Here is a 16,469-nt window from a genome sequence, read left to right on the forward strand (position 1 = left end):
TGTGTATTGAGAAGGTCTTGGCCAGAGCCTGAATCAATTGTGCATGATGATTCTTTTGAGAAGTGGCCCGCCTAAGTCAGTCTCAAGAGATCTTTGAGTTAAATATGGGAAAAGGAGCTAAAATGCATGCAAGTGTTTGTCAGTCATTGGAGATTAATCATTAGTGTTAATCTTAGTGATTAATCCCATGGTCATGATCCATGGATTTTTAACCATGCATCAGTCACTGCATAGAGCACTTTATATGGATTATCTCTCTCTTAGACTGAGGCAGGTTTTATTTCCTCCACTTTACAGATAGTGAAATCATAACCAGAGAGATTATCACACAAGATATCAAAATTGTAGCTGGGCTCCAACACTGGCCTGTCTGAATCCAGAGATCAAACTCTTAACCCTTATGCCAAAACAGTGATTGTGTTAATAAAGGGCTCCGGGTTGGAGCTTATGGCTTCAGTTGATTTCTCTGTCTCCCAAAATACTAGAACTGCTTCGATCTTAGCTGAGGACCAGTGGGTTGCAGTGTAGAAATATTCAAAGAATCTTAAATGTCTGACCAAGGAAATACATTTAATTTTGAAGGCGGTTGAATGGTGAGTGTAGTGTTTTAAGTCAAATTTAAGATTGAGAATCCTTTGAGATCATATGGCCTATGGTGTATAATGTATAGTACATCTAGGGGTAATAAAGTGAATGGCCAGAGAGGTCTCCTAGCACATGATTTCCACATTCTAAGTTTAAGGAAAGCAGATAAATTAGGAGTGGAGGGAGTGAGAACAAAATGCTAAAAGTGGCAAAGAAATTGTCCTTAAGAGTTGACAGACCTTCTGCAGACACAAGGCTTAATTAGTCTATCATAAGAACTCATTTACTTGTCTCTTTCATATATTTGAAAACCTAGCTTGAAAAAACAAATGAAGATATTTTTTCTCTTTCTTTTCCCCAGCAAAGAAATTGGCTTTCAACTTTAAAACTAATGTTATTTTGGATTTTGCTAAAACCAACCAGCATCCTACCAAATTAGAAAGTGCTTCAAAATTGTAATTAGGACAAGATAGGGATATTTATCTTGAGACATTTCTGTTGAGGGAAATTTGATGAGGATTCACAACTATTTTAGTAACATAGGAACTGGTAATATGAAAGCAAAAGGTTTGTTCCTGATTTATAATGTGTCTTCTAGAACTTGAGACCTAGGGGGATATAATTATGAGGGTCCTTTAGCAAGTTATGGAAAACTGAAATGAGTATTTTGGTTGGTGCAAAATTTTTTGAAATACATGCATAGTTTTTTCATAACATGCCTTTTCATGAACTTCTTGAACATCCCTTCATAAATCAAGAAAAGAACAATAGAGGCTCTTAAAAATAACTGATGGTTAGCAGAAATTTTTAAATTTGTGTTCATTTGGAACATAGTGACAGGCAGGGGGAGGGGGGAGGGAATGGGAACTCTCCCATCCTAGGGTTCACTCTCCAAATGCTCATAACAGCTGGGGGTGTGCCAATCTGAAGGCAGGAGGCCAGAACTCCATCCAGTTCTCCTATGCAGGTATTAGGGACTCAAATACTTGAGCTATCATCTGCTGCCTTTCAGGGTGTGCATTAGATTAGCAGGAAACTGCTTTGGAAGCCAAGGTGGGACTACAAGTTAGATACTCTGATGGGGGATGCAGGAGAGGTTTAACCTGTAATGCCACAGCAGGGGGATGCAGGGGAGGTTTAGCCTGTAATGCCACAGCAGCTGCCCCATCAGATTTTTATGAAAGCATAACAAGTTCCAGAACATGATAGAATAGTTATGTTTTTAGAGCCAGTAGCCATCACCTAACTATAAATCATGTGTCTTTCCCCTTGAGTTCAAAAACTTGCCCATTGAGATCACTAACTTGCAAATAAGTTGTATATATGCAAATAGACACTGGAGGAACATTTGGAAAAAAAATACATCAGTAGTTTCTCCAAGTAGTCTAAAAAGATTAAGAATCAGAGCTAGAGTAGGGAGCTTCAAGAGATAATCTAAAGGCCTTTAATTTTTAGCAGCCAGTAAGGAAACCAGCAAAATAAGGATGGTATGCTACATATTTTTTCTAATATAGAAGACTGCATTTTATTGCTAAGTTTTATTTGAAACAGTGGTGGTAGATACTGGTTGAGTCTTTGGTTAAAAAAGAAATCTCACTTTTTCTATCTTTTACCCTCTTTGTGAAGCCACCGAGCTCAAGTATGTTTGTTATACAATGACCCACAATTAGCATTATTGAGTTCAATTGCCTAAGAAAGAACTTGGACTGTTAAGTGTAGAACGATTTTCCATAACAAAGGTTAAAATCAAAGAGTAGCTTCAATAATGCTTAATTAACTCCAAATCAAATTAATCAGGAAACCTCATTCTGTGAGACAGGGTTTGCAAACTAATTAAAAGTGCTGGCATAGCATACATGTCTGCTAACTATGCAGATTCTCAATCTCTACTGTAGTAGCCCCTGAGAAACTAGGTCCTACAGGGAATCAAGAACGTTTTTCTTTCTTTCTTTTTTTTTTTTTTAAATAATTATGCACTCCCAAATGATTTAGAGAGAGGTGTTCTTGGAGTACATTTTTTTAAATTAAAAAAATTCTGATTAACACATAATTGTACACATTTATGGAGTTGAGTGTGATATTTCAATACATATATACAGTGTATACTGGTCACACAAGGTAATTGACATTTCCATATCCTTATAAGTTCTTTATATTTAGGCCTTCTATCTCTTCTAGTTTTTTTTTTTTTTTTTTTTTTTTACAGGAAGAGTTTATCTAGTGAGAGAGAGAAAGAGAGAAAGGTCTTCCTTTTCCGTTGGTTCAACCCCCAAATGCCCGTTACAGGTGGCACGCTCCGCCAATCTGAAGCCAGGAGCCAGGTGCTTCCTCCTGGTCTCCCATGCGGGTGCAGGACCCAAGCACTTGGGCCATCTTCCACTGCCTTTCCGGGCCACAGCAGAGAGCTGGACTAGGAAAGGAGCAATCGGGACAGCATCTGGTGCCCCAACCAATACTAGAACCCAGGGTGCTGCCACCGCAGGTGGAAGATTAGCCAAGTGAGCCGCAGTGCTGGCCTCTTCTAGGTTTTTATAAAATATATTATGTTATTGTTAATTATAGTCACCCTACTGTGCTTTGAACAAAGCACTATAATTTATTCCTTTCTCTGTTTGTTTATTCTGAGGTTTGTAAATTTATTTGAAAGGCAGAGTTACAGAGAGTGAGGCTGAAATAGAGAGACATCTTCCATTTGCTGCTTCACTCCCCAAATGGCTGCATCAGCTAGGGCTAGACCAAGCTGAAAGCCAGGAGCCAGGAGCTTCTTCCAGCACTCCCATGTGGGTGGCAGTGGCCCAAGCATTTGGATCATCTTCCACTACTTTTCCCTGGCAATTAGCAGGGAGGTGGATCAGAAGTGGAGCAGCCAGGACTGGGACTCAAACTGACGCCCATAAGGGATGCCAGTGTGCCAGGCAGCTGCTTTACCCACTATGCCATAGCCAGGCCCCTCATTTGTGTGTGTGTGTGTTTCTTAAAGATTTATTTGAGAGGTAGAGTTACAGACAGAGAGAGTGAGAGAAAGAAAGGTCTTCTGTCTGCTGGTTCACTCCCCAAATGGTAGTAATGACCAGAGCTGAACAGATCCGAAGCCAGGAGCCAGAAGCTTCTTCAGGGTCTCCCATGAAGGTTCAGGGACCCAAGATCTTGAGCCTTCTTCCACTGCTTTCCCAGGCACATTAACAGAGACCTGGATTGGAAGAGGAGCAGCCAGGACATGAATCGGGATGCTGTGCCGCATGTGGAGGCTTAGCCTATTATGCCACAGTGTCAGCCCTTCAGCTGTATTTTTGTATCTAATATCCAGCTTCCCTCTATCTGTTCCACCGCCTGCCTCTATCAGTCACTGGTCTACATTCAGATCAACAATTTCACTTCCACATAGGACAGTGAACATACTGGAGCACATTTTGAGCATCTTAGGACAAGAAAGTAAACATAGTACTCCCAGAAAGAAGGAAATGCATGTCCATTTCTGTGTGAGATTCAGAAAAAGTCCTCTAGTGGAAGGTGCACCACCCAGGTTCAAGGGTGGTTCTACTATCTGCTCTCTGAATCTTGACTCCTGTGAGATAATTAAGATGTATTAGTTTCGCAGGGCTGATGAAACAAGTTCCCACACGCTGGGTGGCTTGAAACAACAGAAAGGTTCTAGAGGCTGGAAGTCCAAAACAAATGGGCCAAGAGAGCAAGGCATGGTCCCTGTGAGACTCTTGATAGAATCCTTCCTTGTGTCTTCCTGGCTTCTGGTGGTGGTCATCAGTCTTTGGTCCTCATTGATTTGCAACTGCATGACTCCAGTATGTTACTCTTTCACCCCACAGTGTTCTGTGTACTTCTGTCCTCTCTTTATAAAGTCACAAGTTGAAATGGATGGAGAGCTCATGCTACTCAGATAGGGCTTTATCACTGTCTTAGATTGTTTTGTTACATTAGCAACATCCTATTTCCAAATGAAGGGTCACATTCCAGGTACTAGGGGTTAGGACTTCAAGACACCTTGTTGGAAGGCACAGATCCATAATTTGGAAAAAGGCTTGTGTCTAGATTGGTTCAGGGTTCCCAGAATGAGCCACTGGACCTGCCAGACTGCCTAAAAGTGTCTTGTGAAAGATGCTAAACTTACAGCTTCCTTTAACCTGACCTCTAGACGCTTACTAATTAGTAAGTGTGCATTAGAATACATATTACTATTCTGTAGCATATTCCCACTCTAAAATACCTGCCAAATGCATCCCCTTATTTGATGTTTCGCCGAATGTACTGGGTCAATGACAACAGCTGTGTAAAATCTATGTAATAACCATTTATAACGACATCTACTATCTTCCCAATACATTGTTACCAGTTGTTCACCTATTTTGTTGGGGAAGTGGTGGTCTAAGCTTATGTATACTTTTAAGAAAAATTAAAATTCATTCTAAGAATAGTGTTTATAAAATTAAACATATCGTTTATGTTTTGATTTTTCCACTCTCAATTATAATTGGATTGTTTACTGCTGTTATGACAGCTTTCTTCTCATTAATAGTGGCAAAGGCTCTTCTTGAAGTGGTACTAAAATGGGAATAATGAGTTCAACAAAGGCTCTAAAGACTTCAAGTGGCCGTGCATCTGATCAAAATGGCATGTTAAAAAAACAAACAAACAAAAAAAAAAACCTCGTTTTGTGATAGACTGCAGATCAAATACAGAAAGACTGAAGCCAAGAGTTCTCTCTGCTACAGACACTCAATAATCTGATCATTGTTAATCCCTGACTGATTCAACGTAATTGTAGGCTTCTGCATGGAATCAATTTTCTGATCTTGGAAACTAAGATAATTCAAAGTGCATGTCCTTAACTATGGTAGTAAGTGCAGCCTACCAGTGGTTGCTTGCATGAGCCAGTGACGCTGGAGGACAGAGTCAGCCCTTCCTGTATCTTGCAGACTACAGTTCTGTTATTTAATTCTCTCTTCAGAAAATAGACTCGTGCCAGTCCAAGTATTGAGAAGGGTGTCTTGGGCTCACTGAACTGAATGTAGAGTGGTATTTCTAAATTTTTTGTATAGATTGTTCTTTCAAATAATACATTTCAAGAAGCAAACTTAAGTCATACTTGATTAGTTGAAAATCAATTCATAGGTGAGTATTTTAATTACATGTATGTTCCAAAGAGAACTTCTTCTGCCACAGTGTCATTGTTATTGGTCTGCACTAAGTTTGCAGAATGCCCTCCAGTGCATTTTCTGTCCCTGATCAGGTTGCAAATAAAGTGAGGTACAGATTTTGGTGATTATTTTCATAAGTCTGGTACATAAAATATATTGCCTCAAGTTATTATATCAGACAAAAAAGTTTTTCTCATCTGAGTTAGTCAAAAGCTTTAAACAGTCCCTATCTCTTGTGCATTGATCAAGTGTTAGAAGTGTGTGATTCTGGGTAGTTGTGATATTTTCTCAAGATCAGGTTGGAGATAGAATTACAAAACACTATTTCTATTATGTTTTTTTTTTTTTTTTTTTTTTTGACAGGCAGAGTGGACAGTGAGAGAGAGAGAGACAGAGAGAAAGGTCTTCCTTTGCCGTTGGTTCACCCTCCAATGGCCGCCGCGGCCGGCGCGCTGCGGCCGGCGCACCGCGCTGATCCGATGGCAGGAGCCAGGAGCCAGGTGCTTTTCCTGGTCTCCCATGGGGTGCAGGGCCCAAGCACCTGGGCCATCCTCCACTGCACTCCCTGGCCACAGCAGAGAGCTGGCCTGGAAGAGGGGCAACCGGGACAGAATCCGGCGCCCCGACCGGGACTAGAACCCGGTGTGCCGGCGCCGCAAGGCGGAGGATTAGCCTAGTGAGCCGCGGCGCCGGCTGCTATTTCTATTATGTTTTACCTGTATTTATTCTTTGCTGAGATTGAAACCTTGATTTCCAGATTCTTGGGAGTTATTTAGCTCTTGACAAATCTACTATTGTCTGTACTTCAGAGTCAAAAGTTGTCAAAGACAGGCAGGAAAACTCAAACCAAAATAACACTCCTAATAGTCCAAAGACTATTATGGCATTTCACATAAATATTCGTACCTGCACTGGAAAACTGGGCATATAAGCAAAGAGTAGCAAACCTGGTTCAGTCTCAGCATTTGGATTTTCTCTCTTTGTTGTAATGGTTTCGTTTTGGCAACCATGCAACTTTGTTGTCTTCATTCACTTCCTGCCTGTTCTGGACTAATTCTTAAATATCTACTGGCTATTTACTGGTTATATACACTGAGGTTAAACTACTTAAGAGAAACTCTTAGCTTAATTAAAGAAATCCATATATAGAAACATTGGAACATAGCAAGTGATGTATCAGCAGAGAGAAATGCTGTAAAAATAAAACATAAAGAAGAACATAACATGAAATCCAGGAAAAGACTCCCCATGAAATGCAGGTGGCTATCTTGTATAGGCAAAGTAGACACTCTTGATCATTGTAAGTATTCATTGATTCATTTGCCACCTATTTCCCCAGCATGATTTTAGTCCCTGTGCTAATGATTGGAGCATTGATGACTCCTAGAGAGGACAGCTGTGTGACCGCAGCACCCTGAAAGCTGTGCCTTGGAGGAAGGCTGGCTGTGTTCTGGAGCACTGAGGAAGGATCACTTGACAGGTCAATCATGTGAGGCTCTGTGGTTTGCAAAGACTCAGTCCAATCGAATGAGCTAAAGTAAAAACAGACATTGAAACATGCTAAGGATTCTTCCAGAACCCAGAGGAGAGAGACTGAGTCTCAGGAGAACCAGGTCAGGAGCCACTGTGCCTGTCTCTGCCTGGGACACTGGGTAGGCTCATTCCAACTCCAGCTGCTTATGCTTACACCAATACTGATTCTCTAGTATTTCACTGAACAATGTGTCTTTCCAGTAGGTTCAGCATCATCTTTTCTTTCTTGAAAATAGAATTGCTTGCAGTTATCTTCAAGTTTATATTTTATTGTTAGCAAATTGGAACTTGTTGATATTTCCAATGAATTCTTCTCTGTAGATCAAAATATTTTAATGGAAAAATGCTCTCTACAGCTACCTGCTAACATTGGAGTAAATTCTGCTAAATGGAGTTTATTCTTAATTGCTAGTTTTAGTATTGTAATATGTAACTGTGGCAGCCTGAATGTTTTTACATTGTAATTATGATAAATTTAAAGTTTTAAAGTGAGTTTACAGTGAGCATTAACAATAAAGCTAAGTGTTTTACCCTCTGCAGGATGAATTTCCAAAAATTTGCTTTGATTCTATGAAGTGGATGAGGAAAACTAAATTATTAGTGGAATTAGCTTTATTTTGCATTTGAAGTAGCTGATGAAATTAACTTGAATTTGATATCATTTGACTTTGTGTAAAGTTCTGTTAATAGAATCAACACATTAAGAGCTATTGTTTCACTTTTTTAAATGTATAAAACAATTTAGAATTGAAAATAAGCAAAATTCGTTGAGCAAAGCACTGGTTCATCTAAATGAAATTCGTGGACCGATATGTTATAACAGTGCATATTAAACTGTCAGTTGTAGACACAGTCTTCCTAAACACCTTCTATTTTTACCTTTGAATTTTTATTTAATTTATTTGAAAGGCAGAGAGTGAAAGAGAGAGAGAGAGAGATCTTAGATATTACATCTGTTGGTTCATTCCACAAATCCTGGCTCAGGGCTGAACCAGGCTGAAGCCAGGAATCAAGAACTCCAACCAAGTCTCCCTTGTGAATAGCAGGGACCAAAGCACTTGAAACATTACCTGCTGACTTCCAGGGTGTGCATTAAGAGGAAGGTACTTGGAGCTGGGAGCAAGGTCTAGACTCAAAACTAAGCACTCCGATTTGCAATGCAGGCATCCCAAGAGACATATTAACTGCTAAACTAAACATCTGCCCCAACCTTCTAACTTTTTTAAAAAAATTATTTACTTTTTTAAAAGGCAAAGTGAAGGGAGAGGGAGACAGAGAGGGGTAGAAGGAAGAAGAAGAGGAGAGAAAGGAAGAGGGAGGGGCAAGGAAGAAGCAGAGGGAAGCAGGAGGGGAGGGAAAGGGAGATCTTACACTTGCTGATTTTTTTAAAGATGTATTTATTTTACTTGAAGACAGTTACAGAGAAAGAGAGACAGACACCCACACACAGAGACAGAGAGGGGAGGGAGGAAGGGAGGGAAAGGAAGAGAGAGGGAAGGAGTATCTTCCACCCACTAATTCACTTCTCAAATGGCTGCAATGGCCAGAGCAGGGCAAGGCAGAAGCTCAGAGCCAGTAGCTTCCTCCACGTCTCCCATGTGGATGCAAGGGCCCAAGTTCTTGGGCTATCCTCTTCTGCTTTCCCAGGCACATCATAAGGGAGCTGGATTGGAAGTGGAACAACTGGGAATCGAACGAGTGACCGTATTGGATGCTGGAGCTGAAGGATGCAGCTTAACCCACGATGCCACAGTGCCTGCCCCAATCTGCTGGTTTACTCTCAAAATATTCACAAAAGCTAGAGCTGAGCCAAGAGTTTGGAACTCCAGCATGGAGTGTCCCTTGTGGGTGGCAGAGACCCAAGTATGTGAGTCATCACATGTCTTCCTGAGCACATTAGCCAGAAGCTGGATCAGAAGCAGTGGAGCTGCCAGTCAACCTGGCACTACGAAATGGGCTGCAAGCCCCCCGAGCATCAGAACCTGAAGTGCTGCAATGCCTGCCCCACCTTTTAACTTTTGATAGCAGATGTTACAGCTTTCCCAACAAATTATGTGTCTTGGGATTTCATGAGGTCAGAAAACTTAGTTGAATGGAGTCCAGACGCTAGATGCTAATGAGTGTGTGCTAATTTTAAGAGTGTGGTACCTTTGATTCAAAAGAGGATTTTAGAATTTTACTTTAAAAATTATAATGTAATGTCTAATTCAGTTTTCAAAGTGTAAATGACCCCACAAATATGTTTCCAACACAACACAAGAAAGAATACAAAAAAAGAAAGGGAGCAGGAGAGAGGGTAGGAAGAAGAGAGGAGGGAGGAAGGAGGGAGGGAAGAATGGGATATCATTATATTTTTAGAATTGTATCTACAAGGCACATTGCATCTGTTAAAAACTAAAAACTGGAACAATAAAGAATACTACTGTAATAAAAATACAGCATTATGACTATTAAAAACAAAGTAATGTAAAGTTATATGTTTGCTCCCTAAGCATGGCCTTTACTATAAATTGTGCTGTTACTGAGGTCTCAGTTCAACAAGAGAGGATGTCAGGTTTTGAACACCCACTGAGCTCAAAGGGATCAACAATGGATTGAGTTATGTTTTTTAAAAAAGTGCACAGCGTTAGTGGACTAAGCACATAAAATAACAAGTGCCATTGTATATTCCCTGAGCACAGAGATAGTCGACATGTACTGCACACAGCATCTACACTGGTCAGACTTGAACAAGGGTAGCCTCTAGGTCCTGGGCTTCAGCCCAGGGCAGTGGGCTATGCAAACTCAGATAATTGTTGAGTCTTTTATGTTCTCACTAGTTGAATGGCCTGGATTTCTGCTCTTTCATCTGTTCCCTGTGGCTCAGGGTGAGGTGTAGATTATGATGGTGAAACACCCAGAAGGGCTGGAGTAGGGGAGGAAGCTAAGACAGACAGCAGCCCAGGAAGCATGGAGGGGTCTCTCTTCAGGTCACTAAATTTCAGTCTTGCCTATGCTGCTGATAGACATGTTGGACTTGGAAATTCTTCCAGACTCTCATGATCTGGGTCCCCTCATGTAGGATATAATGAGGAACTGGCACAAAGATCTCTCTACCTATGATATTCAATGGTAGAACTCAGTTTCTTTTTGCTTTTAAAGTACACTGACACTGTAGCCTATTTGAGTCTTTGAGTATAAGGAAATTTCTGGATGAGGAAATGTTTTCTTCTAAGATTATTTGGGTGGAAGCTTACTATTCAGCGTAGGGATTCTGAAGGCTGATTACAGAACAGTGCTGTGATTCTCAGCTCCAGGTGATGATGTCAAATCCAAGAATTAGATTACAGTCGTGAGAAAATTTCCCATCTCCTATTGGCAGTGGGCAAGTCAAGACATACTGCATTTTTTCTGATTTGTCTTTTGGTTGGAGTTAAATCCTGCTGGAGACGATACTGCAGGTTTTTATTTTTTAAATCCCGAATGCTCTATGTCATTTTACAGTGCACCATATTAAACTACTTAAAATATTTTATGAGTGAAATCATATGTCTGAAATGTGGTGTACGTTACTAGGGCACTTGAAGGATTTGGGTTTAGTTGGTCTCTTTTGTCTTACCTAGTTTCTAAAATCCAGGCATTCTTTTGTCTCTCTTTCTTGAAATCAAGTAATTATTTGAGGCATAAAGCAAATTTTTACGCTTATACAGTTCATTCACATTGGTAGCGTGTGTTCCTTGATTTTTTTTTCTGGCTTCAATAACTTGGAGGGATCCTGAGACTTAGACTTCAGGGCTGTCCTGACCTTTGATTTCGTATTCTCACAGTTCTCTAGGATGGGAAGGTGCATGGTATTGGATTTTCATAAACAGGTTATTGTGTAACTTCTTCCTGACTTCCTGTGTTTTGATGTCAAATCCATAGATATGTATGATGATAGCAATGTTAGAGATTAAGTACTGTGGTATACATGTTTAAGTTCACACAGATTGCGAGTTCGCATGAGCAGGGATTCCTCTTTGTTTACAGTTATATTCCTTTTTTCTGCAGCAGTGTTTGGCACATAAGGGTGCTAAATAGATCAAACAAATGATTGTGAGGAGAATCCCTTCTTCCCTGAGGGTAAGAACCACAGCTGTCTTGCACCACTCTGTGTCTGCAAACCCTACAGCTACTGCCTCCCATTTGTTGAGTGAGGACCTGCCATTGGATAGTTTTGATTATTGTTTAAAGTCCTGGTAAGTACTCCCACACAACAGTGATATTTGTAGTTTTACTTGTTAAACTCTTTATTTAGTGCAGAGTTAAGCCTGTGGTTATAAATTTAAAGTATATTATCATAAAATTAAAAGAAAACGGGGGGAAGAAGGAAGGGATGTTTCATTATCTTAGAATTGTATCTATGAACTACATGAATCTTAAAATAATTTGTTTTTACTTGAAAGGCAGAGTTACAGAGAGAGAAGGAGAGACAGAGACAGAGAGACAGAGAGAGAGAAAGAGAGAGAGAGAAAAGGAGAGAAGCTGGGAAGGGGAAAGAGAGATCTTCCATTGGGTTCCCTGGTATAATGGTGAGCATTCTGGGACTCTGAATCCAGAGAGTTCTTCCATCCACTGGTTCACTCCCTAAACAGCCTCAACAGCCAGGGCTGAGCCAGGCCAAAGCCAGGAGCCAGTAACTTCTTCTGGGTCTCCTACATGGGTGGCAGGGGCTCAAGACTTGAGCCCTCCTCTACTGTTTCCAGGAGCCTTAGCAGGGAGCTAAATAGGAAATGGAGCAGTCTGGATTATAGTCGGTCCCCATATGGGATGCCAGCACTGCAGACAGTGGCTTTATATGCTATGCCACAGCTCAGGCTCCAATCCTCTTTATAATAATTAAAAAAGTTTTTAAAATTTTCTGTCTCATTTGGAAGCTAGGCAAAATATTAAAAGATAATGACAGATTGAAACTATAATGAAAAATTATCCCAAATGAAAAATTATCACAAATCAATCATATTTTGATTGTCAAAATAATGATATAAATGATTGTCCTACATGTTCAAAGTAGGAAAAGAATACATGTTATCCTCTAATAGACATCAACATTGTTGGTAAAAGATTGATTAGTTTATTAGATCTCTTAGTATCTCTATGTTCCAGGTAATGTATTAGGTGATGGGGAGTCAATATTAAGGTTGATATAGCTCTTACTCAATTGAAACCATCATTGAATGGATTCAATTAATAATCTTGCTTTTAAACAGTAAATAAAGTTATAAATAAATATTAATCTTTGAAGGAAAAAAATGGGACATCAAGGCAGAGATGAACAGGGAACCCCTCTGAAAACAGTGAACTCCAAGGGCCATGACTTTAAACTCTGTGAAGAGCAGAGAAGCATGTGTACAAAGACCCTGAGTCCCTTGGGCAGAATGGAACTTGATCACTCAAATAGCTCTTCAACCTGAGGAAGAGGAGGCTGCAAGATCAGAAGGGTTTTAATCGAGAGGGAGATGGGATCCAATATTTGGAGAGTCAAATGGAGCACACAATGGAAATGGCTCATAGTCTAATCATTCAAAAGAATTATGGAAAACTTTTTGAAGGAGTAGCAGTGTGAGGAAGACCAATTATGGAGAATTTGAAATCATATTAAAGGATTTTCTGTTGGAAAAAAGTATAGAAAAAGGAAAGGGAAATGTAGAGGATGGTTTCTCCCAGTGTGTGGATACTGCTATTTTTACCAAGGTGAAAAATATTGATGGGAGGAGACAAGTCTAGGGTGGAGAGGAGGGATCCAGTGGTAGGCAGGTCAAGTTCCAGCTGTTGGCCAGAACAACTAGAGCTGTCAGCTAGGAGTGGGCACTGAGTTTGTACAAGTCAAGCTAATGAGTTAAACGCAGGGATCCTCAATATGTTGACCTCAGAGGGATGAAGAACCAGCTGGGCACGTTAATACACAGGCCTTCGGAATGCCTACGTGAAGCAGTGAGGCAGTGCAGTGCTTTGCCCACCCCCATTATTTTTCCCAGTCTTTCACCACAGCCCGCTCTGCTGTCTTTACTTGCCATAGGACCCTTGTCTGCACACATTCATGCTTCATGACCACGACTCCATCGTTAGCTCTCTCACACCTGCCCTAGTTTATCCTCTCATTCCCCACATTTCTACTGTGGTCACTCCATCTGCTGTTTCTTCTTTACCTTTGGATGTCTTCTCACTGTGTGTTATATACTGTGGTTCACAAATGACAGTGCCCCGGTGCTATTTATTAAATTAATTAAAGTATTCTATATTCTGCAAGTCTTTTAAGGTGTGTTCCTTTCAAATATTAAATATCCTACCTGATGCTGAATTCCTACAAAAAGGAGGGAGAAGAGAGGAAAGGGGGCTTTTATAGGCCAGGTTGTAATTCCCATGAGAACCAGGCTACAAAATTTATTTTCATGACAGGTTTAACCAATATTTAAAAATAATGTCATGAATTGGAAACATTTTCTCCACTAAGAACATAAGTTGTTAAATGATCAGATTTCTTCTTAACACCACAAATGTCTGTGGTTGTCCAAGGTTTGTACACTGGAAATTCTCAGTCATGGGTAATTGATCGAACTTCTAACAGTTAGACACATTATGGCATGATACTCTGCACTAACCACTCACATTAACTGAACCTGCTTATAGTCCTCGTTGCCCAGGAATTCATTCTAACCCCCTATAGGATAGAAACAGAGATTCTGATAGCGTACATTTTTCGCCCAAATTACCACCTTAAATTAATAAGCAGTTTCTTTTTTAAAACCATATCAACTAACAGGAATGGTTTGCATCCTCTCTAATGATTTTGGACTTTATATTACAGATCATCAAGTGTTCATTCCTGAAAGTAAAATCAGCTAAAAATCCCATTCAGATGTTTTCCCCTTTATCAGCTCCAAAAAGTTCAGTATGTGAAAACTGCATGCACATTTTTAATATTCTTTGCTCCTTGCAGGTTTATAAGTGAGAAATGCCTTTTAAGGTATACAGTTAACCGTCAGAGCAGGATTGCATCTCTTAGTTAATATTTTGCTACACTTAAAACAAAATGATGTCAAGGTCATTTTCTAAAACTTCCTGGAAGCTTAATTCTCATTGTGTATACATTCTGTTATAGATTTTTCTCATCTGCAGTTAAAAAAAACCTTTATAATTGTTTGAAATATCTAAGGAATAAAGATCTAATGTTTTTAAACTTACTGTATTTAGGATAAACACATTACATGCTATTGATGTAATCACTGGTGTAGGGATATTGTGACTTTGCTTTGTTGCAATCCACAAGCTTCAAGACAAAATAGGAGTGACATACTTTTGCATTTGCGAGGAGGAAGCAGGAGTTTTATGAGGAATAAGAATCTCAAAACTTCTTTGGAATCATAGGAAGGATGGAGCCATGGAAGACAGCAATGTGGGAACAGAATTCCACAAAACGTTTTTACAAAGAGTAAAACATCTCTATTTCTACCACTACAGAATTTCTAATGGAGAAATGAGTGTTTATCTTGCTCTCCAAGAACTGTGTTAAAATAATTTACTTTTCACTTACCTTCAACAAATATTTATTAAGCATCTGCTTTGAAAATTCTGCAAAGGACAAGAGAGGAAGTTACTGCCCACAGGAGTATTCCCCCTCGTGATCTGGTTTGGGACACATTCACCAAGTCAGAACACTGAGTATGGCTGTAATCACTGCATGGTTTTTGAACATATAAAAGTGATACAGATGTCATGGTAGATCCTGTTTGGCCACTGTGGGAATGAACAAGGGATTTGTTCTTAGGTTAACTCAACAACCTTTGCCATGCTGTGTTCTCTTCTCCCCTCCCCTCTTTCCTCCCCTCCCCACTTTCCTCCCCTCCCCCCCTCCCCTCCCCTCCCCTCCCCTCTCCTCTCCTCTCCTCTTCTCTTCTCTTTCTTTTTATTTATTTTTGACAGGCATAGTTAGACAGTGAGAGAGAGAGAGAGAAAGGTCTTCCTTTTTCCATTGGTTAACCCCCAAGTGACCACTATAGCCGGCGTGTTGCGGCCAGCGTGCTGCGGCCAGTGCGCTGCGCCGATCTGAAACCAGGAGGCAGGTGCTTCCTCCTGGTCTCCCATTCAGGTGCAGGGCCCAAGGACTTGGGCCATCCTCCACTGCACTCCAGGGCCACAGCAGAGAGCTGGACTTGAAGAGGAGCAACTGGGACAGAACCGGCGCCCCCACTGGGACTAGAACCCAGGGTGCTGGCGCCACAGGCGGAGGATTAGCCTAGTGAGCCGCGGCACCGGCCCCATTTACCTTTAATTTCTAACTACCTGTACAAAAAATATTTCTTTGCTTTTTGCTTCCTTATTGTGAACTCTTCCTAAAGAGAGTTACACCTATTTTTAATTGTCTTTCTCTGTCAGGCATTGAAAATTGATTTCCTGCAAGTGATGAAATGCTTTTCTACTCACTTTTTCTCTCTTGATTGTAGATGTCTTAGTGCCCAAGGGCTGGGTAGGTGCCCCATTATGGATGGTGCCTGGTCATGGGTCTCCATTCAAAAGAACATTAATCTGACATCTCAAGATGAATCCTAGGTTTTCCCATCCTTTCCTAATGTTGTGTGCTCACTGCAGTGGCTGTCCAGGAAGCCCCATCTTTAGAAATGGGGAGCACTCAGACCTATCATCTGATTCCCATTTCTCAGTTAAAGGAACAGAGGCACAGAACAGTAAAATACAAAAAAGTTTGTTTCAAAGTGAAAACTAGTGCTAACTCTCACTGTAGTGCTTGGTCCACTGTCTGCCTATGTCTTAGCAGGTGTGAAGAAAGGTTTATCACTGCCTAACTTGCCAAATTAGTCCATTCCAGTGTTCCTTTACCTGCGAAATTACACCTCTGGTTACTATAGCTAGACATTGTGACTTATGACATGCAGGAAGCTGAACTTGAGTGCTGACACTTAGTTGCTGATCCCAAATACCACATTGCTTGGCATCCCAATGGTAGAGAATTTCTTTTTGCTGGTTAATTTTTACCTCAGGAATGAATAATCCAGTTCTCAGATCTCCTAACCATTTGGACACCTCTGAGACATTATCCTCAGAAGAAAAGGATCCTTTTCCCTTTTTCATTTAAAGGAACCTGAGCCAGTAATCCCATGTGCTTTTATTCTTGGCTCTATTTGCGTGAAGTCTCCAAATTACGTCTTTCTCTTTGGGGTTTTG

General features: G+C 40.5%; 1 protein-coding gene across 4 annotated transcripts in view; it reads left to right on the forward strand.

Moving 5' to 3' along the window:
- FBXL7 (F-box and leucine rich repeat protein 7) overlaps nt 1–16,469 on the forward strand; it is a 441,392-nt gene that overhangs the window by 204,839 nt on the left and 220,084 nt on the right. For 2 of the 4 annotated variants that reach the window (XM_070056604.1, XM_051853866.2), the window contains exon 1: nt 1–16,469. This exon is cut by the window's left edge and continues 12,144 nt beyond it; it is cut by the window's right edge and continues 18,593 nt beyond it. The exons of the other annotated variants lie outside the window; for them this stretch is intronic. The gene's annotated coding sequence lies outside the window, so the exon portion shown is untranslated. 4 annotated transcript variants of the gene reach the window in all.

The sequence above is a fragment of the Oryctolagus cuniculus genome, chromosome 14, assembly GCF_964237555.1.
Source record: "Oryctolagus cuniculus chromosome 14, mOryCun1.1, whole genome shotgun sequence".
NCBI lineage: Eukaryota > Metazoa > Chordata > Mammalia > Lagomorpha > Leporidae > Oryctolagus > Oryctolagus cuniculus.